This window comes from Puma concolor, chromosome B3, assembly GCF_028749965.1.
Source record: "Puma concolor isolate L17-30 chromosome B3, mPumCon1.1.hap2, whole genome shotgun sequence".
Taxonomy (NCBI): Eukaryota; Metazoa; Chordata; class Mammalia; order Carnivora; family Felidae; genus Puma; species Puma concolor.
In genome coordinates, this window is record NC_141672.1 from 31,736,800 (window position 1) to 31,757,978 (window position 21,179).

Here is a 21,179-nt window from a genome sequence, read left to right on the forward strand (position 1 = left end):
GCTGCGCTGCCTCCTTCAGAAGCGGGCCCCATTTCTGCTTATCAGTGTGATTTGGAATCTACAATCACAACTTTTGTTTCTTGGAGCTTCCCACCCATCTGGACGAAACCATACTCCTTTTTATAGTCCTGCTGGCCTTGGAGGTACCATATCTTTTCTCTGAGCTTTGTGAAACCTCCTTCTAAAATTCTAGGCTGTAAGACTCTTCATCATGAAGAAATGGAAGCCACATTCACCCAAAGTTCTCAGCATAAATCAGTGAGTCACAATTCCTTCTTTTACCTTCTAAGAATAGATCAAGGACTTATCAGGTGTCTCCATTTATCAGGTTGAGATTTCCACAAAAATACAGACAGTTGAAATGCACCATTTATAAACTACCTTACCCTTGTGCCAGCTCTGAACTTAATACATATTTATTCAAGGATGCATGTAAGATTAGGCTCTAGGAATACAAAACTGCAAAAGACACAGTCCTGGCCTTCAAGGTCTAACAGGAGAAGAAAACACAGAAAAATTATTTTAACATATTTTGACAAAGCTCCCCCAGCTTCTCTCTATCCTGGCACTTAATAGGTGACTTGTACTTTTCTGTTACCCGTCTGTCAACCTGGCATGCTTTCATGAGAATGGACTGCCCTTTGAATCCCAAGGACCGACAGTGGCAGGAACGCAGGAGAACTTCAACAAACTCTTGATTGAATATGTGTGAATGAAAAAGCATGGATAAGCAAGGATAACATTTTTCCTACATAAGCACCCACCCTGCCCTCTTAAACTCTTCTCAGTGACAAATCCCAGCCACACTTGGCTTTAGTGCAGTCCTTGCTGAGGCAGGCAGGGAGCAAATTATGTTGAGAAGATACCCAAGTTGATTCCTCCCTCTGCCCCCTGCTATCTCCTTCATCAGGGAGCTCTTAGCTTTCCTCCCCCTAGCCTTCCCCCATCCTAACATCCAGGGGAAAATGTTCAGGATAACTTTTCAAAGACAACTATAATGCAATGGGATATTCCCGTGTAACGCAGATGAAATATGTTTCCAAGAACCCACCATTATAACCTAAATGAAATGTATCTTTCCACCAGGAAAGCTAAAAAGCTAGGAAGGCTTGTAAGAAGGGAGGATGGGCGGTTGACATGGACTGGGTGTCTATTATGTGCCTATATATGCTGTTGCACAACTGCCATCATAATCAGAGCTCCCATCTATTGGTACTAAACCCAAACTGTGGGGAGGGCGTGACTACGTTGTCTCATTTCTTCTTGACAATAACCTTGTGAGCTAAGCATCATCACTGTCCCCTTTTTAAAAAAGAGGAGGGCACCTGGGTGGCTCAGTCGATTAGGCATTTGATTCTTGATTTCGGCTCAGGTCATGATGCCATGGTCCGTGAGATCAAGCCCCGCATCAGGCTCTATGCTGACAGCATGGAGCCTGCTGAGGATTCTCACTCCCTCTCCCTCCTGCCCCTTCCCAGACTGCGCATGTACTCTCTCGCATTCTCGCTCTCAAAATAAATAAATAAACTTTAAAAAATAATAAAGAAGAGGAAAGAGGTTGAGGAACCACCTGAGGTCACTGTGGTAGGATGGAAATCAGGTCTCCAGTCCCAAAGCCCACATGTGCCACTACCACTTACCAAGAAACACTGTGTAACATGGGAATGCACCTTAGCCTCTGTGTCCACGTTCTAAATCTAAACTGCACAGATGAGGGCAATTCCTTCCTCAGATGTTGGCTATGAAAATTAATGAGACAATAATATCCAAAAAAGTATTGGTACGAAACAGACTTTCAAAAAATGAAACTTCCTTTTTTGGCTTCTCCTGTTGTGAACTTCCTGGTCTTAAACCATGAGCACTCAGTGGACACACCGTAACTTGTAAATCAGCTCTCATACCCTGTCCTCGAGGGCAGGCTTTGTCTTACTCATATCCAACAGGTTAAAATAAAATTTAACATTTGAGAAGAACATCTAGAATGCCAAATCCCACCTTACAAAGTTTTAGGACACAACTCACTTGTAACTCAGAAACTATTCACAGAGAAATCTGAGGTCAAAGCTGCTCTTGGTTTTGTTTCCCAGCGTGTTCTTCCAGAGGAATCCAGACACCCCCCCACCCAAGGCTGCTGCTGCCCCCAAGGCTGATGTCACGCTGCCCATGGCAGAAAATGCTGCAGTTCTCCCAGGGCCTCTTCCTTCCCCCTGTCAGATTTCACCTTCAGATTTCACCTCCAGATTACTGGACAATCGCTGGTTCCTTGTTTTCAGAAGCCATTTTTACAAGATAGGAAACATGAAAACATTAACCGTGGTTAGTTATACTGGGTGGTAAAAGGGTGGAGGACTTTTTTCTTTTTCTTCATGTTTTCTGCTATTTTCCAAATTTTCCAAAAAACCTTATGCAATACTTTCACAATACAAAGCCAGAAGAGAAGAGAAAAGCCAATATATTTAAATGATTTCCTTTGTCTGCTACTGGACATCTTCCTCCCTTCTTCCCGACTTCCCCAACAAGCTGGAAGCATCTAGAGAACAGGTCTGCTAAATTATCTGCACAACACTCAACACAGGACCTCCGCCACAGCAGTCAGTACCTGACACAAAACAGCTCAGTATCTGTCGAGTGCCTGATGAATATTTGGGTACTATTTATTTTTTAAAAAAACTTTTTTTTTTTTTTAACGTTTATTTATCCTTGAGACAGAGAGAGACAGAGCATGAACGGGGGAGGGTAACAGAGAGAGGGAGACACAGAATCTGAAACAGGCTCCAGGCTCTGAGCTGTCAGCACAGAGCCTGACGCGGGGCTCGAACCCACGGACCGTGAGATCATGACCTGAGCCGAAGTTGGACGCTCAACCGACTGAGCCACCCAGGCGCCCCTAATATTTGGGTACTATTTAGAAATGGACTTTGTTAACAGCTGGTGGGTAGACCAAGGTATGGATGTGGTATGTCTTTAATGAACTTGGATTATCATAGTTATGTATTATTAAAAAGGTAGCTTTCTGGGGCGCCTGGGTGGCGCAGTCGGTTAAGCGTCCGACTTCAGCCAGGTCACGATCTCGCGGTCCGTGAGTTCGAGCCCCGCGTCAGGCTCTGGGCTGATGGCTCAGAGCCTGGAGCCTGTTTCCGATTCTGTGTCTCCCTCTCTCTCTGCCCCTCCCCCGTTCATGCTGTCTCTCTCTGTCCCAAAAATAAATAAAAAACGTTGAAAAAAAAAATTTAAAAAAAAAAAAAAGAAAAGAAAAAAAAAGGTAGCTTTCAAAACTCCAAAGCAGTCAGACATGAAAAGCATGTGACCCACAGACAAGGTGAACTACTGAGGCGACTCACTGTTGCAGGGGTAAACCGAGAACAGAGTACTGAGCAGAGCTTAAGTCCTTGTGCGTCCAGCTCTAAACGACGCCCAGAAGTTCATTAAAATAACCCCCGGGCTCTGGGCCCCACTTAGAGGGCACACCGAAGCCCAGCTCAGCTACCAAAGTTGAGGAACACTCTTTAAAATTAATCTTTGTTCTTAAGATTAAATAATAAACCTAAATACTAAAGCAAACAGGGGATTAAGATAAAACCACCCCAGCAATGTTATCCCTCCACCAAAAATCCTTATCTAATACACCAAAGCAGAAAACTTTGAGGACTGATTTAACATGGAAGAGAAGTCTCAAATGTTTGATTTGGAAAAAGGATCTGAACATAAAATTTAAAGAACAGTATACTGGATTCAATAAACATACAATGTTCACAAGTCAATAGAAAATTTAAGGTGATAAAAATGTTTTCCTTTTTACCATGACCTAAGTTAACTAAATTTCCTTTTATTAGTGACTTCAATTCTGTCTGATCAATTGAATGTGTGTTTCCTAGAAGCGCACTTGATTGCCAGGGACCGACCTTACACCTGTTTTTGTATTTTCAATAAACTTCAGTTTTATTAACCTCTCTTTATATATCTGTATATTGCTGGGGCGCCTGGCTGGCTCAGTTGGTTGAGTATCCAATTTCAGCTCATGTCATGATCTCCTGGTTTGTGAGTTCAAGCCCCAAGTGAGCCTCTGTGCTGACAGCCCAGAGCCTGGAGCCTGCTTTGGATTCTATGTCTCCCTCTCTCTCTCTGCCCCTCCCCCACTCATGCTGTGCCTCTCTCTCTTTCTCAAAAATAAATAAACGTTAAAAAAAAAAAAAAAATCTGTATATTGCTAATATGCCTCCTGGCTCTTAAAAGGCACTTACTTCAAAACAAAGCAGATGCTGACTTGATGAGAGTATGATAATTTTAGGGCAATAGGGGGAAATCAACGACAGGATGACAATGTCACAGCAGAACCCATGCTCCAAGATGAGACTGAAAGCATTTCAGCCAGAAAATACATTTCTCACGTTTCCTGTCTTGCCTTCAGTTGGGAAGTGAAGTGAAAATGTTCTTACTAGGAAATAATTCTGTCATTATTAAGAACTCTGTGAAGATTTATTATTTATTTCAGCATCACCATAAATATTTACATTTCATCTAGCTTTTTGCACTAGACACATTTGCAACCCTGGTCCTTGAACTTCTCTCGCAGGTGTGAGCCCTGTACGAGGCTGTTTCCTACATCTTAGTAAGTTCAGCAGGCCAGAGAGAACACTCAACAACCATTAGCTTGACTCCAATGGAAGGGAGAAAATTAAATATATTATCCGAGAATTTTTCTCGAGGAGTCTGATATACTTGCTCAGATGCACCTCCTAAAAGTTCATTCACCTACCACCTAATTTTTCTTAGTGAAACCAACAACAGGAGGAGGTGAGAGAAATTAAAAGAAATGGGGTAATGCCTGTGCAAAACCATGCCTGAGTCTCTGGAAAGACACAAAAAGGTTAAGGGTCTGAAAGTGAGGCAAGTTACTTAACCTTTCTCAGCTTTGCCGTCTGTTGATCATACCTATTCCACAGGAATTCCACAAGGATAAAATAAGATGATCTAAACAAAGAACCTATTCATTGGTAGAGTTCAGCAAAAGGTATTTATGACCATTATTAGCTGAGCATTGTAGAGGTCACCCTGACAGGCCAAAGTCCTACAACAGATACAGGAAAAGAAATGGCCCAAATGGGTCACAGGCCAGTTCTGGGAAACCCAGATCATCACTGGAGATAAAAAACAGTTTCTAACTCTCCACTGCAGCACAACACAGACAAGTGATAAACTATACACTGTGCTTAAAAATTCTACCAGCAAGACCAGCCTTTCACTGAAGAAATGGATGGAGATCCTCTATCACCAGCGTGGACAGTGTTTAAAACAGGGTGATGGTCACAGCTACCCTATTACACAGACAGGCTGTGCAGCATTTCCAACAATAAAATATGTTCTATGCACACAGCCAGAACATGGCTGCAACAGGTGACTGCATTTCCCAACTCAGTGGCTGCTGCAATGTATGTTCATGTAGGAAGAAGGTTTATCACAGGAACTCAACAGCTTGGCTCCCACTCGTGGAGTCCTAATGTCTATCTTCAGGCTTGCTATAAAGATTAGCAGTGATGTGACATGAAGGGTCTGGCACACTGGGCACTAAGTACGTGGTAGTCTTTGTAAATTTTATAACTAGGAAGCAACAAAATCCAAAGGCCGAGCCTGCCATGAAGCAATCGAAAAGAGAGTGGCTCCTTTTCAACCAAGAAATTAAGGTGTCTGAAAACAATTGGATAAAAAACACAGCAACAAGACTTGTAACAGGGAATAAATCAGGCAACAGTAGGTTAATCAGTTTGCCACCCAAGAATGAATGCCAATGTGCCCATTCCTCTGGAGCAAATAAACACACAAAATGAGGAATGGTCCCTATCCTCCAAGGATCTCCATCTACCCAAGGAGAAATTACATGGTTTCACCTGTCTATCTGCATTGCCCCCTCAATTCTATGTCCCATGAAGACAAAACCCACAAGTTCACACTGCTGCACAGTGCAGGAACGCAATAAAAATCTGTTAAACAAATGAGACACTCATAGGATCTCAAGGACTAAAAGAGTCACCTGCCTCAAAAGTTTCCAAGCCTGGCTTCGCAGACTGCTCAATCTGAATGTCCAAGGTGCAGAGAACCCATGTATTTAGCATGCTCCCCAGAAGATTCTAACACTCCATAGAGACAGAACCACCAACCTCCTTAAGCCCCCATGAACTATCTGAATGGCCTTTACAAGGACCCATCCAGAATGATCCAGCCTAGGCACGCCAAGGGGAATGCAGCCTGTCACACCCCAAGCAAAGTCCTTTCTGATGCTCATTCAAATGTCTACTCCCGTCCCTCTCTATGAGGCCTGGGAAGACAAAGGTAATCTCTCCTCCTTCAGCATGATGGACCTCAACTCTTTTGACAGGGATGACATCCCTTCCAAGTCTTCTCCAAGCTAAAATTCTTTTTTTTTTTTTAATGTTTATTTATTTTTCAGAGAGAGACAGAGTGTGAGCGGGGGAGGGCCAGAGAGAGACAGAGACAGACAGACAGAATCTGAAGCAGGCTCCAGGCTCTGAGCTGTCAGCACAGAGCCTGATGTGGGACTCAAACTCAAGAACTGTGAGATCATGACCTGAGCCAAAGTCAGATGCTTAACTGACTGAGCCACCCAGATGCCCCTCCAGGCTAAAATTCTTGATGAATCACCCATTAATTATTTGATGCTAAGCTCCATAAGTACACAACACAGTACAACAGCATATTAGAGAAGGGAGAAATCAAGGGGAGTTACACTAACCAGGAAGAGGTCAGAGAAGGAGGTGGGCACAGAAGAATGAGAAAGACACAGATAAAACCGGAACTCAGGGGCTGGTATTGCATCAGAGGAGAGAGGAGATAATGATAAGGAGTGTGATATGCAGGGAAGGGGATAAGAGAGATAAAGCTATGGGTGAGGAATGTAGTCTTCTGAATTGAATAGAACTAAAATGGAAAACGAACAAAGACTCAAAGAGAGTTGGAACAGTTGGGAAGAAGAGAAAGCAGAGACAGTTGCTGGAGAGGCCAAAGAAATCAGATAAGCAGGAGAGACCCTAGAGAAAGGTCACAAAAGCACGTAGGAGAGTGTGAGTCTGATACAGTAAGGTAATGCAAACACTTTAGCTCCCTGGAGGTGACAAGTGTACCTAGGTGGTACCTTAGAAAGGATAGGCAGATAAGAAGGCCTAGAGACTAGAACAGCATGAGGCAAGGTGCTCACAAAGGAGTCTGCTACAGCCACCTAGATACAAAACGAAGGTCAAGGGTCTGTCCTAAGATGGTGGCAATTAAAAGAGGAAGAGCTGAAAACAAGAATCAATTCAGAAGAAAAAAAAAAAAATGGAGGTGCTTGGTCACAGACCAGACCAAAGAGAGAAGAAAGGAAAGAATCAGAGATGACATTTGGAGAGCTACTTGAAAAACTCAAGGAAGAAGCAGGAGCTCAAGGAGAAGCAAGATAACTGCACAGCCCCATGCACTGAGTGCGAGCAGGGTGACCTGTCGACGAAAGCTTCAAAGTTCAATCCCCATTCCAGAAACACACATGGCAGCTCACAGTTTTGCTCTTTTCTCTGGTCCCAGCACTGGTTGTAGTTTCTGTGCCAGCAGACAAGGAGTATCTGGTTTTGAGCCCAAAAAGTAACATCACCACCCAAGTTCAAACGTTGTGGTAAAGCACGCCGAAAGAAGTCAGCCATGAAAGCCCACATATTGCCTGAGCCCATTTACAGGACACATCCAGAGGGGGTAAACCTATAAAGATGCCAAGTGGATCGGTGATGGCCTAGGGCTGGGGGCAGGGAGGCGGGACGGGACTGGGGACAAACAGGGAGTGACTGCAAAGGGGGTTGGAGTTTCTTTGTGGGATGATGAAGATATTCTAAAATTGTTAATGGAGATGGTAACACAATTCTACAAATGTACTAAAAACTGATTTGTACACTTCAAAGGGGAGACCCATATAATCAGTTAATTATAACGCAACAAAAGTGTTACATAAAGAAAAAAATTAAAACATAAAAACTTAGGAGTGCATATTACTGTGACCTCAGAAACTTAGACCCCATCTCCCCAATAAAAATGATTAGGAGACTTGAGTTCAATCAAAAAGCTATCAGGCAATTTGGAAAATTCTAAAATGTATCTTAGTCTAACAAAGCTATATTCCTTCCAGGGGTTCCTGTTCCCCCGATGCCTTCCCTCATTACTAAAGCCATCACTGCTCTCTCTACGCTGAACACCTAGCATATTTATTTAGCCACAGCTCCCAACAACTGTCGGTCATTCATCAAGAGTTATACTCACTACATGTGTCAGGCCCTCAAAGGCACCCCTCTCTCCTCTCTGAATAACCTGCAGTGGGCCCCCAGCTGATGCCCAACTGAATCCTGTGGACTAAAGAAGAAACAAACCACAAGGGCAGTGAGGAAAGTGTAGTGCCTCTGTTCAAGCTGCCTGGGGCATCAGAAGAGCTGAGAACCAGCACCTACATCTCTGGACTGAAGACGTTCCTAAAGCAACACCTAACCTTTGGGAAGGTATCGATTATCAGCAAATACTACATCTCAAGGACACAACTATTTACTGCAATCTCTAAAGAAGGACATTTAGTAAGGCTGAAACACCACTGATTGAACTCTAAGACTGATGCTTCCAACATTTTCAGTTGGATCTTAAATTTTAATCTATCGGGTTCACATATACATTTAACTTATTTTATCTGCCTATAACAAGACTTTAAGCAATCCCAACACCTAGGAATGTATAAATAGGTTTTCTGAATCAAGTAACACGGACAGTGGTCTCTCTAATGAATGTGACCTCTTAGACCCTACTTGTTAACTGATGCAAGTCATGGAAAGCCTAAAATAATAAAGACCCTGAGAAAGGAAAGAGCTGGGTTTTTTCCACCATAACGTCCTCCCACCTAAACAACATCACTTTGGCTTGCAGCTATGTTTATTAAGGGGCAAGTCTGGCGCCACACGTCGTGTGGTACTCCAGCGGCTCTGCGCATAATGAAGCTCTCGGACACCCTAAAGGGAACCAAAATACCAAACTCTCCCAGAAGCTGCGCAGGACTCACAGAATGAATCAAAAAGAAAGCTGTTCCATCTTTTGGGAAAGAAAACCAGCCTTTGAAAGGCAAATGCCAACTTTCCACAATACATTCTGGCCCACGGCCTGTGACTTACATAGTTCAAAAGAGACCACACAGTATCTAAGATGGTAACCAGCCTACTTTCCAGAAATAATACCACCATTACAAGACATAACGTTAGAAGTTTTAACTTTTTTTTCTCATTTGATCTCAAGAATTCTGAGAAGGGCAAACACTTTCCCCATTTCACAGACGAGGAAACGGAACTCCTAAAGATGGGACTCCCCTCGCATGTCAACGGCGATCTCATACCCAGCATATATAAATCAGCTCTCAGCTCCCCGTTCCTCCATCTTCCCCATTTCAATGAATTATTCCACTTGCCGAGGCCAAAACCCTGGTGTTATCCTTGACTCCACTCCTTCTACCATGCTACCTCATCACACCCTTCAGGGAATCACATCACCCCACCTGACATATGTCCAGGATCCAGTCACTTCTCATCACCTCCACTGCTATCATCGTATCTGACCCAGATTATTGCTAGAACCCCCAGAAATCCCCCCGCTTCCACCTTAGTCCCCCCAACGTACATACTTTATTCTATTCTCTACATAACCAAGTTTTCTGCTTCAAAAATACGTCAGATGAAACCCTTTTAGAAAACCCTCTGGTGGCTTCCCATCTCACCCAGAGTGGTTCATTATTGTATATATAGGATGAAACAGTATCTGTCATCCAGAAGATGCTCAGTGAATAATGCTGACTAGTAAACAAAAGAAAAATGGCCAAATTCAAGAGCCAGGATTACACAAATCTTCCAGGGCTCTTAGTAACAATGAGACCAGATTTATAACAGCAAATAATGCACATGGGAAGAAATTCTTTTTTTTTTTATTTGAGAGAGAGAGAGAGAGAGCCCACACAAGGTGGGGGGGGGAGAGGGAGGGAGAGAGAGAGAGAGAGAGAGAGTGAGTGAGTCTGAAGCGGGCTCCACACTGAGCACAGAGCCCGATGTGGGGCTTGAACCCATGACCCTGGGATCATGAAAATCATGATCATCATGATTGAAATCATCAATCATGAAATCAAGAGATGGACACTCAACCAACTGAGCCACCCAGGCACCCCCAGGGGAAGAAATTCTTAAATCTTACTTTGAATAACTGAATCCTATATCACACATAATCAATACAATGTTCAATTTCTAACAACAAATTTGTAAGAAAATATCATTTTATAAAGCCATGAAATCTCACACTAGGTTATGTGAATATTACATATTTGGTAACATGGGACAATTGACAGCTTAATTATCACAGCACTGGTAACCAGATTTTCAGTGTGACTTTCTACATTCAGTAACGTGATGGCACCGCATCTCAAGACTACCATGCACGTAAATGACAAGGACTTTAAAAGACTCGGATCCAAGCACCTAGAAAAAGGGTGATAAGCATTTCAAAATCTCCCACACTGGCATTATATCAATCTCCTGAAACAGGAATTAAGTTTCTAGGGTATTACAAGTAACAGCAGAAAAGTTAGATTCAGAATTGTCTCCTACCAAAATTATAAGGACTCTCAGGGTGAAGTTAAAATGTTGATTGTTTTCAGATCAGAGTGAAACTAATGCTAAAATTATCCACCATTACAGAAGTTTCTCACTAAAATGTTTTAGAGTTAAAAACAAATTCTCTGAACTTCTTTCTTTAGTTCTTTCAAAAACATTCCTACTATCTGTAAAAAGCCTTAAATCTCCTAAATCACAAAAATAAATTCACAGAATTTTAACAGTTGGCCTTAAAGGAAACTTAATCCAATCCTCAACCTTCTTCCTCTTACAAATGAAAAGATACGTGGTATGTAATAAGCGAACAATTAAAATGTGTTGAATGAGTGAAAAAACGAAGATCCATAAAGGGTATATAACTCTTTTAAGGTCAGACAGTTAATGGAAAAATCCAGATTAACCAAAACTAGGTTTCTAGATTCTTTTGGAACAGATGTGGAAGTAGAGGAAACCAAGATTTGAAAACCTTATCTGGGTCCTCAGGAAAAACTTAACCAAAACTCATTTGAGCCTAAAATTCATTAGTTCTGTCACTCAGAAAAGCACTTGATAAAATAAATGTTGCCAAGACCTATCTCCTTGGAAACCGAAAAGGCAGAACTGTCTAGGGTTTCTTTCTTCTTCTGTACAAAGAATATTTAACACAGGACTATTTTCATAATAAGTAACTACAATTGTTTTGCATCAGCAGTAAAACAGGTGGCCTCTGACTAAAAGAAAAATCAGCCAGAGGAGGAACAGAACGCTGAAAAGGACCTTATCAATCACTAGAAGAGTTATCAGCCACAAGAGAGCAGGGATCAGACATTCTTTTGTCACTACAAGCAGCCACTAGCCCCTGGCATTATAGTGGGAGTCAATAAATACAGGATAAGTGAGTAAGTTACTCCTCAGAGATTCACCCATGTAGACATAAATTCATTTGGTCACCACCGAACAAATCTTTACTTCAGGCCTACTAAGTGCAAACATACTACATTTTCCTCCACAGCAGTTCTACCAATGGCCCCTCAAGTAAGACACTCAACCAAAACTATCCTCACAGTTTTGTCAAGATAACAAAGTATGACTTAAGTAGCCTAAATTACTTACTAAAACGGTCACTTAATTTGCTATTCTGGTTCCAATCTCTCTCATTCAGTTCATCCTGTGCAACCGAGCCAGGTTAGTTTTTTGTTCTTTGCACATCCCAGAAAAGAAAACAGTGCTGTGGCTAAGTATTCTATCTTTGTGTGTGGTCTACCACTATTCAATAAGCAGATGTGGAAAATCAGAATCAACTGACCTAGAATAGGAAAAGATAGTGTCAAGGAAAAAAGTGCCACCGTGACAGTTCTTACAATAATTGATACCACTGAGGGGCACCTGGGTGGCTCAGTCGGTTGAGCATCCAATTTCGGCTCAGATCATGATCTCGCGGTCCGTGGGTTCAAGCCCCTCATCAGACTCTGTGCTGACCGCTCAGAGCCTGGAGCCTGCTTCGGATTCTGTGTCTCCCTCTCTCTCTGCCCCTCCCCCAATCATGCTCTGTCTCTCTCTGTCAAAAATAAACAAACATTAAAAAATAAATTTAATAATCTTGAGATTACCACTAGAGGCTTCCCTGTAACACTGTGATACAACTGATCCAGGGGGACACACATCCAATCTTCAAGATCAATTCAAGGTCCATCGCCTTTTTGAAACTTTCCCAAGCCATTGGACTAGGTATCTGTGAAATAACTTTGTAAACCAGGAAGTGCTAGACACACAGCTCTTACTATACGAGTTGCCAGCTGATAGCCTTGCATACATTCTACCATTTAAATCACTTTACTTCATTCTTTAAATGCATCTAATCCCCTCAAAAAAATGAAAAATTCTACAAATTGTTTTCTCCATTGTTGACTTCTCTATTCTCCATTACTTAACACCTAGAATGGCATAAATTAAAAGTGACATTCACACTTCCTGATTTTAATATACTGCAAAGCTAATATAATCAAGACAGTTCTGGTGCTGGCATAAAGACAAACAAACAGACCAAGAGAGTAGACAGCCCAGAAATAAACCCTTGTGTAAATGGTCAACTGATCTTCAACAAGGGAGCCAAGACCATTCGATGAGGAAAGGACAATCTCTTCAACAAATAGTGTTGAGAGAGAGAACTGGATATCCATACGCAACAGAATTAAGTTGGACCCTCATCTTATACCATACACAAAAATTAACTCAAAATGGATTAAAGACCTAAACATAAGAACTGAAACTATAAAATTTCTAGAAGAAAACACAGGAAGGAAGTTTCACGACACTGGTCTTAGCAATAACTTCTTGGATATGATGCCAAAAGCACGGGCAACAAAGGAAAAATAGACAAATTTTGAAAACTTTTGTGCATCAAAGGATACAATCAACATAGTGAAAAGGCAACCCACAGAATAGGAGGAATACAGGCAAATCATATATCTGATAAGGGGTTAATACCCAGAATATATAAAGGACTCCTACGACCCAACAACAAAAAGTCAAATAACCCCATTGAAAAATGGGCAAAGGATTTGAATAGACATTTCTCCAGAGATGATATACAAATAGCCAACAAGCATATGAAAGACGCTCAACATCATTTATCAGAGAAATGCAAATCAAAACCACAATGAGATACCACCTCACACTCTTAGGATGACTACTATGGAAAAAAAAAGAAAATAACAAGTGCTGACAAGGATGTGGAGACACTGGAACCTTCATACACTGCTGGTGGGAGTGTAAAACCACTGCGGTTTTACAACTACTATGAAAAATAGTATGGAGATTACTCAAAAATTTCAAAATAGAACTACCATCTGATCCAGCAATCCCACTTGTGTGTATATTCAAAAGGACTGAAAGCAAGGCCTGAAAGATACATTTGTACACCCATGTTCATACCAGCATTATCCACAGCAGCCAAGAGGTGGAAGCAACAAGAACGTCAATAAATGGATGAGTAGATAAACAAAATATGGTATATACACAGCATGGAATATTATTCAGCCTCAAAAGAAGGAAATCCTGTTATATGCCAACATGTATAAACCTTGAAGACTTTATGCTAAGTGAAATAAGCCAGTCACAAAAAAACAAATACTGCATGATTCCACTTATGTGAGGTATCTACAGCAGACAGAGTCACAGAAACAGAAAGTAGAATGGCAGTGGTGAGGGATAAGGGGAAAGGGAGAGGGGAACCATTTCATGGGTGTAGTTTCAGATTGGCAAGATGAGAAAGTTCTGAAGATCTGCTTCAAAACACGAATGTACTTCACACTTAAAAATGGTTAAGATGGTCAACTGTGTCACATGTTTTTTTACGACAGTAAAACAACGTGAGGGGCGCCCAGGTGGCCCCCGGTCATGATCTCACGGTCTGTGAGTTCGAGCCCCGCGTCGGGCTCCGTGCTGACAGTTCAGAGCCTGGAGCCTGCTTTGGATTCTGTCTCCCTCTCTCTCTCTGCCCCTCCCCCACTCATGCTCTGTCTCTGTCTCAGAAATAAACATAGGTTAAAAAAACAAACAAACAAAAACGTCTAAGTGCCAACACAGAATTACCAAATTGGATTTACACGTTCTACCTCCACTGCAGAATCGAAGCAGCCTGACCCTTTGAGGTGGTGGCACTCATTTCCAGAGATTTTTCCAAGTTGTCTTTTTTAGTCAATGGCTAGCACAGAGGACCAGAGGCTCTCTCCTTCTCACCCATTCAAAATTAAGTTTACATACTCCCAGCCAGCTGCTCTCTGCTTTAAGGGTACTACTGGTCTACCTTATTGTCAAGCAGAAGTTCAAAAATGATACAAAAACTACTGTGCTCTCCACTGGGTGGGGGAGAAGCATAACAGAATCATCCACTGAGTCTCTTCAACCCTCCACCTGATATCTCGTCTACTGCCCCGGAGAAAAGCCCCAGAGTTCACTGTGATCCCCTACCCTCTCCACCCAAGCACTTCCTGCTCCCCCAAAACACACATCCTACCCAAATTGCTGAAAACCACTATTTTAAAACACTGCCTTGAAAACGGCCTTCAGAACAATCCCACCGAAAGCAATTATTAGGCTGACGTTCTCGAACTCTGAATGAGCCTTTTCTGTGAATGTTGTAGCTCTCCATAACCTATCATTTACCTACTGAAACATTTTGTTTTGCAATTATTATACCTCATTTCCTATTACAAAGGATTAGCACTAAGATCTTTAAAAAAAAATAAAATAAAGTAACAAGGAGACGCTTTGAAGAATCACAGGCACCTCCCAAACCAGAAGAGAGGAACCACACTGGGTCTCCACCGGGGCAAGCCATCCTCACAGGTTTCTGAGCCATAAGTCAAACCCCCACCCCAAACGCATACAGACACACAGCACAGGAAATGCCAGCCGCTCAGAAATTAGACTTGGGCAAAGTAAACGGACAAAACCTTCTGAGGTTTTCACAGGAGCAGCCAGAATTAGGCCTAGGAAAAGGGAGGCAGTAAATCAACCACACATCAAGCTGCAGTGCAAGGAGAGGAACACGTATTTTTGAAATCTTCTAAAGAAAAGCAGTTTGGGGGGCGCCTGGGTGGCTTAGTCGGTTAAGCATCTGACTTCAGCTCAGGTCATGATCTCACGGTCCATGAGCTCGAGCCCCGCGTCGGGCTCTGTGCTGACAGCTCAGAGCCTGGAGCCTGTTTCACATTCTGTGTCTTCTGACCCTCCCCCGTTCATGCTCTGTCTCTCTCTGTCTCAAAAATAAATAAACATTGAAAAAAAAATTTTTTTTTAAAGAAAAGCAGTTTGGTTCCAACAAGTCACAAACTGACATTTCTTGCAAAAATCTGGGAAAACACTGCTTTCCACTTTTTTCCTAGGTACACATAGGTGAAGCCAGCAATACTAACCAAATTGGGTGAAAATTTTAGGACATGCAACTAATTTATAAGGATAGATCTTATAGGCCTCTCCTTACAAGTACTGACTCTTCCTGAAAGCATGAGATACCACAGTTCAGCTGTCAGCTGCTTCTCTGAGAGCATCACGAGCCACAAAGAAACTTGTAAAAACCAACAGTCAGTTCTGGGAACCAAGACTGTTAAAGGGAATGCAAGGAGCTCATAACATATCCAACCAGAATACCTATCTAGGCAAATAACTCTAGAATATGAAATAATAATAATAATATAGGGACCCAAGGAAAAGAGACTGATCACAGTCAAGTCTGGATTACAGAAACGTGATCATTCACCATGAAACCCTTTGCTTTTCCTTTCTCACTAGCTTTCTTGTGAGCAGTTCAGAACTCATTCTAAAAGGAAGCAAGACCCTAAACCACAAAAACCAATTAATGATTGTACCTGTAGCTGTGGGAGAAGATGGCTTTGTGGACAAAGTGGAAAGAGGAATAACCAAAATTAACTATTGTATCTGCGAAAGCCATTTAACCCGGACCCGCTCTGGGGGAGGAAAGAGAAAAAAGAAGCCGGCGGGGGCCGAGGCTCCACGTCCTGTCCTGCCCGCCCGAGTTGCCTCCGAGTGACCCCTGTGCTGGCGCAAACTAGACACCCTCCCTCTCCAAGCCTGCGCACTCCGACCCGCCTGCACGCTCCCGCCTCTCCTGAATTGAAAGAGGGAAATCTAACATTATGTAATTGCCTGTTTCCCACAATTTAAAGTGAGGCATACTATAATCCTAATTAGAGGGAGAAGTTGGTGCGACATGACAAGTAACAAATTAGAAATCTAAAGACCGAAAACTCTCATCCCAGACTTGCAGAAGCAAAAAGAAAGGGCCTCGCGGGACGCCGCGGCACACCCACCACGACACTGCTGGTGTAGGAGGGGCCGACTGAAACTGCCCCTGACGTTCCTCCATGGCATTTCGGGTCATCCCTCTTGGTCTTCAAGAAAACACTCATGTTCTCTTTACTCTCCCCAGGCCAAAATTAAAGCAGAAGATGGATGTGGGCTGGCCCCTACCTCGGAAGACAGACCCCGATGGGTCTCCTTCCCCTTGTGCTCACAAAGCCAGTCACACACCTCATTCCATCCCTGGCTCAAACCACGTGTTGGAGAGATCCCGAGCGAAGGGATTCTTTCCCATGCTTCTGACTCACTCCAGAGCTCATCAAAAGCCCACCCGAAGAAGAAGAGTTACCATGTACACATAATTCATTTACATCTAACCTATGGAAAATTAAGTGCCAGACAGGTGTGTGGACTTTGTTTGGCTTTTTTTTCTTTTTACTAGCTAGACATAGAGGGGAGGAAAAACAACTAATGAGGTCAATTTACTTTTTTTTTTTTTTCAACGTTTATTTATTTTTGGGACAGAGAGAGACAGAGCATGAACGGGGGAGGGGCAGAGAGAGAGGGAGACACAGAATCGGAAACAGGCTCCAGGCTCTGAGCCATCAGCCCAGAGCCCGACGCGGGGCTCGAACTCACGGACCGCGAGATCGTGACCTGGCTGAAGTCGGACGCTTAACCGACTGCGCCACCCAGGCGCCCCTACTTCTTATACCAACAAAGGATACTTTTGGTAGAAGAAGTGGATAGAAAGTTGGGTTGTCAATCTCAAGAGGTAGTAGAACACCCAGATTTTAAATAGCACGGTACGTGGAACAAAACACAGAGTTGTGGATGAGCACTGAAAGAATAACATAATGCTTAATCCTCCCAGGAAGAAGGAGAGCCCCTCATCTAAAGGGCAGTCACCCAACGGGCAGGGATATTTCTTCTCTCCTGGGTCGGATTACTCCAGCGGCAGGTAGGGTGGTGCTATATAAATAAGTTGCACTTTCAGCAGGAAGCTCCTTCAACAAGTTCCTGTTTTATGTGCAATTATCCCTCCGCCTGACCCATCCTCCCCACCAAACCCCCACCGCCTGGTAACACTTACACTCAACTCAGAGAGAAGGTCTACAAGTTGCCACCAGAAACAGGGAAGGTACAGCCACTTTCGTTTACAAATGAAAAATGAGATAAAGAAGGGAAGAAAATGGTAAACTAGAACAAATGAAGTTTGCCTTCTCTAAATTATGCTGAGTTAATAATATCTATCCTTCACCAAAAAAAAAAAAAAAAAAACACACAGGGGGGGAAAGGCCTACCAGCTCTACCATGTAGATATTTTAACTAACTCATAATTTCTTTTTCCATAACTTTGTAATTTGAGTAACTCTAAAGCTTACTTACCAAATACTACATCAATGCTGTTTACATAGCGTTTCAACCTTACTGTGGATTTTGTTTCCTTAAGCTTTGCTTCTTCTCATTGTAGACACTTAATCAACCCTGAACAATTAAGACGAGGAGAGGAAGTAGTAAACAAATTTTAATCTACAGACTCAAAGGGGAAAAAAACAGGAAACAAAGGAGTACAGTTAAATCTGGAAACCTGACTTCCAATCACTGCCTGATCGCTAACTAACTAGTTCTTCTATAACCTTGCACAAATCACTTCAACTTTCTAGGCCTCAGTTTCCTCACCTGTAAAATGGAGAAAATGGGCCAAATGATTTAAGTTTAAAATCCCTTCTAGCTTCAATAATCCATGAATCTGTCGATCAGAAAGAAAATGCAATTGCAAATAAGACTTTATGACTTACAAAGTACTTTCAAACATATTTTCTCATTAATTCTTGCAGCAAAGCTGTGAAACAAGCATTATGCCCATCTCTGCAGAAAAAGACGGTTTTTCCGAAAGACAGTTCAGAGAGTTTGATTATTTTTTAAGATCCCCTAGCCAGAAAATTTGAAACCCAGACCTTCTGAGGACAAATATTGGGTTCCATGATTTCAAAAATTAGTAAGTTAAAATTTAAAAATAACTGATTGCCTGCTACGCAAAACCTTTCTGTGGACATCGGCATATTATAATACCAAACCCGGAAAGGTTACTACAAATGGCCCCACTGGAATCACAGGGCCCAACAGCACACCTCCCAAATAGAGGCACTGAGCAAATATTGCCTGACTCACCATACACCTCAAAAGATTAGGAATACGGTGATACTATGGGGGGAAATTTTTTTTTCCTGAATTCGAGGTATGATCTCCTATGATCTGATTCAAAAGATAGAAAGAAAAAAAAATAAAACAAAACAGTAGAAAGAGGCATTCCGTATCAGAGATCTAGCTCTCCATTAGAAGGATGAATCTATGTGTCTTCCTCAGAGAAACTCCAATTTGATCAGTGAACCAAAAGCCCAAATGTGAGAGGTCACCTGGAAATCTTCAGGATATCCATACTTTATACACACACTGATCTGGACTAACAGAAATGATAACACAGCCATGAGGACTGATAAGAATCATGTTCTTATCAATCACTACATACTTTCCCCTCAACTGGAAAGATTCAGGGAATCTGTACTCTTACACTGTTCTACCTCTCATACTTCTGTTTCACAGCTCAAAGAGACAGAAAACAGCCATTTATTGAAAAATTCAAACTAAATTTAACATAGGATTTATATACGTCTCAACTCAGTCAACCAAGATCCCCCCTAAAGTCTACAAAACCACTAAGATCAAGCAATCTTCAATCTATGACTTTAAGGTTTTTTTTAAGTTTTTTAAAGTTGTTTTAAAAAATTGGTGGGGCAGAGGGCACTACAACAAAATTACTGATGCAATTCAAAGCAAAAGCAAAGTAAGTAAATACAAACGCCAGAAAGTAACAGTGAAAGAAAAGAGTTAAATGAATCTCAGTATACAATCTAAGCGAGGGGCTCTGGATTTATTACCAAGGGTTCAAGTCAACCTTCCCATAGGATCCTAACAATTGCCTGACACTTCAGACCTGAAAAGTTCTCTGTACTAGAACTGCAATTTCAAACCGGAGGAGCAGCACCAGGAACCGCAGAGAAGCTAACAGCAACACCTACTGACTATCTTGAGCCACTTGCCAAACTTGTTCTCTCCGTCAACTAATCTAATGATACAGTCAATTTCAAGAGTCCTTTACTTAAGCATAATGAGATAAGAAAATAAGTTGTCACCCACATAAAGCCATCCATCCCCCAAAATCTCTTAGTTTGCCCTTAACCATTTATGAGCAAATCATTACCCAAGTCATTTTAAATGCACTGCTAATTGCTGATGCCTCAGTACAAGTAATTTATTCCATGGGAGAAATGCTTTAATATTAATATTCTCGTTAATAACTGGCATGTCATCTACTACTTGGACACATCAGTGACCATAAACTGCTTTACGTAAACCTTTTATTTGACTACTGCTGTTACCACTGTTCTATATTATTCCCATCGTTTTTGGGTTTTTTTTTTCCCCACCCTAGTTAAAGGTGACTTAATTGCAGCCTTCAAAAAATAAGAGAAAAGTGAAAGTCATTAAAACAGTATTATATATAATACTGTTACTAAACTGGCTGCAGAGTATGATTCTATAGGACTTAATCTTGTACTTTTCCAGAAGATTAAGTCAGAGAATCTTTGCCTTGGATGAATATTCCATATGAGAAAAGAAGAGAAAGTTGACACTTAACTCCCACAGAGTACCAGTATAAAAACAATGGCTTTAAGAGTCTGAGTCAGAGTTTCAACATGAAAGGCTTACTTTATAGAGGAAACGCCAACCCCAGTTCATCCAGATAGACCTGGAACCCGATGAAAGACGACACCTTTACTCTGAAATTTGCATCGCATCACTCACTGGCTCCCAGTTTAGAAATATAATCGTCCAGCAGGTAGTAAGAGTTTCAGTGAATGTTAATCTCTAAAACACCCGTCATGAAAAATTAAATCTATTAAGGTAAACGCCGTCTCTAGGGACCATCAGTCCCCAAATGCTTCCCTTCAAAAACGAATACCAACAACTCAATTAAACAACATCTTCCCTAAAGTGAGCCATTTCCCTTGTCTCTATATTTAACGAACGGTCAAACTCGAAATTTCAACCTGCCCAATACGGCTACATGTCCACGCAGATATGCCGTGAAGCGATAGGGAGCCTCGCAAATTTCCTTTAAGGGCAGGAGAAGTTGGAAACAGATGAGGCTAAAGAGGAAAAGTTCTTTTCGAAGCACCCTCACGCCTCCCCAGCCCTCTCGAGGTTTACTTGCTCCAAGGAAAGCAGGTTAGAGCATCCCCTACTTTCCCTGTCCCCCGGACCCGGGGAGAGAAATTAACCACCCGCGGGCACCGAGCTCTCTTCTCCCTTTCCCATGACTAAACCCCTCGGCCTGTCCTTTCCAACGCAGCCTGCAAAGCGCTCACCCAGGTGACTGAAGGGGAAGGGTGCCCGGTGGAGACGAGAGCTGCCGGGTGGGCGCAGCCACCCCGACGGGGGCGCGGGTCTCCCGGCCTCTGGCGGAGGCGCTCTGCCGGTAGTTATGCAGATTCGGGTTCCTAGGTGCGTGCGCGCGCGCCGTGCGCGGTACAGCCCGGACTCGCCCCCGCCGGGCTGCGCTATCAGCACGCCACCAAATCGGAAATAAAACTTTGACCGGCCTCCCGAATCCCGCTCCGGGCCCTGCACCCGAGCCCCGGCCAGAAA

General features: G+C 42.5%; 1 protein-coding gene across 16 annotated transcripts in view; it reads right to left on the reverse strand.

Moving 5' to 3' along the window:
- The window catches only part of SIPA1L1 (signal induced proliferation associated 1 like 1), a 366,004-nt gene that overhangs the window by 343,987 nt on the left and 838 nt on the right, over window positions 1-21,179 (reverse strand). For 11 of the 16 annotated variants that reach the window (XM_086709389.1, XM_025918510.2, XM_086709370.1 and 8 more), the window contains exon 1: window positions 20,900-21,171. The exons of 3 other annotated variants lie outside the window; for them this stretch is intronic. The gene's annotated coding sequence lies outside the window, so the exon portion shown is untranslated. Of the gene's footprint in view, window positions 1-20,899; window positions 21,172-21,179 lie in introns of those variants that run through there. 2 more of the 16 variants (XM_025918512.2, XM_086709390.1) reach the window with 1 other exon arrangement.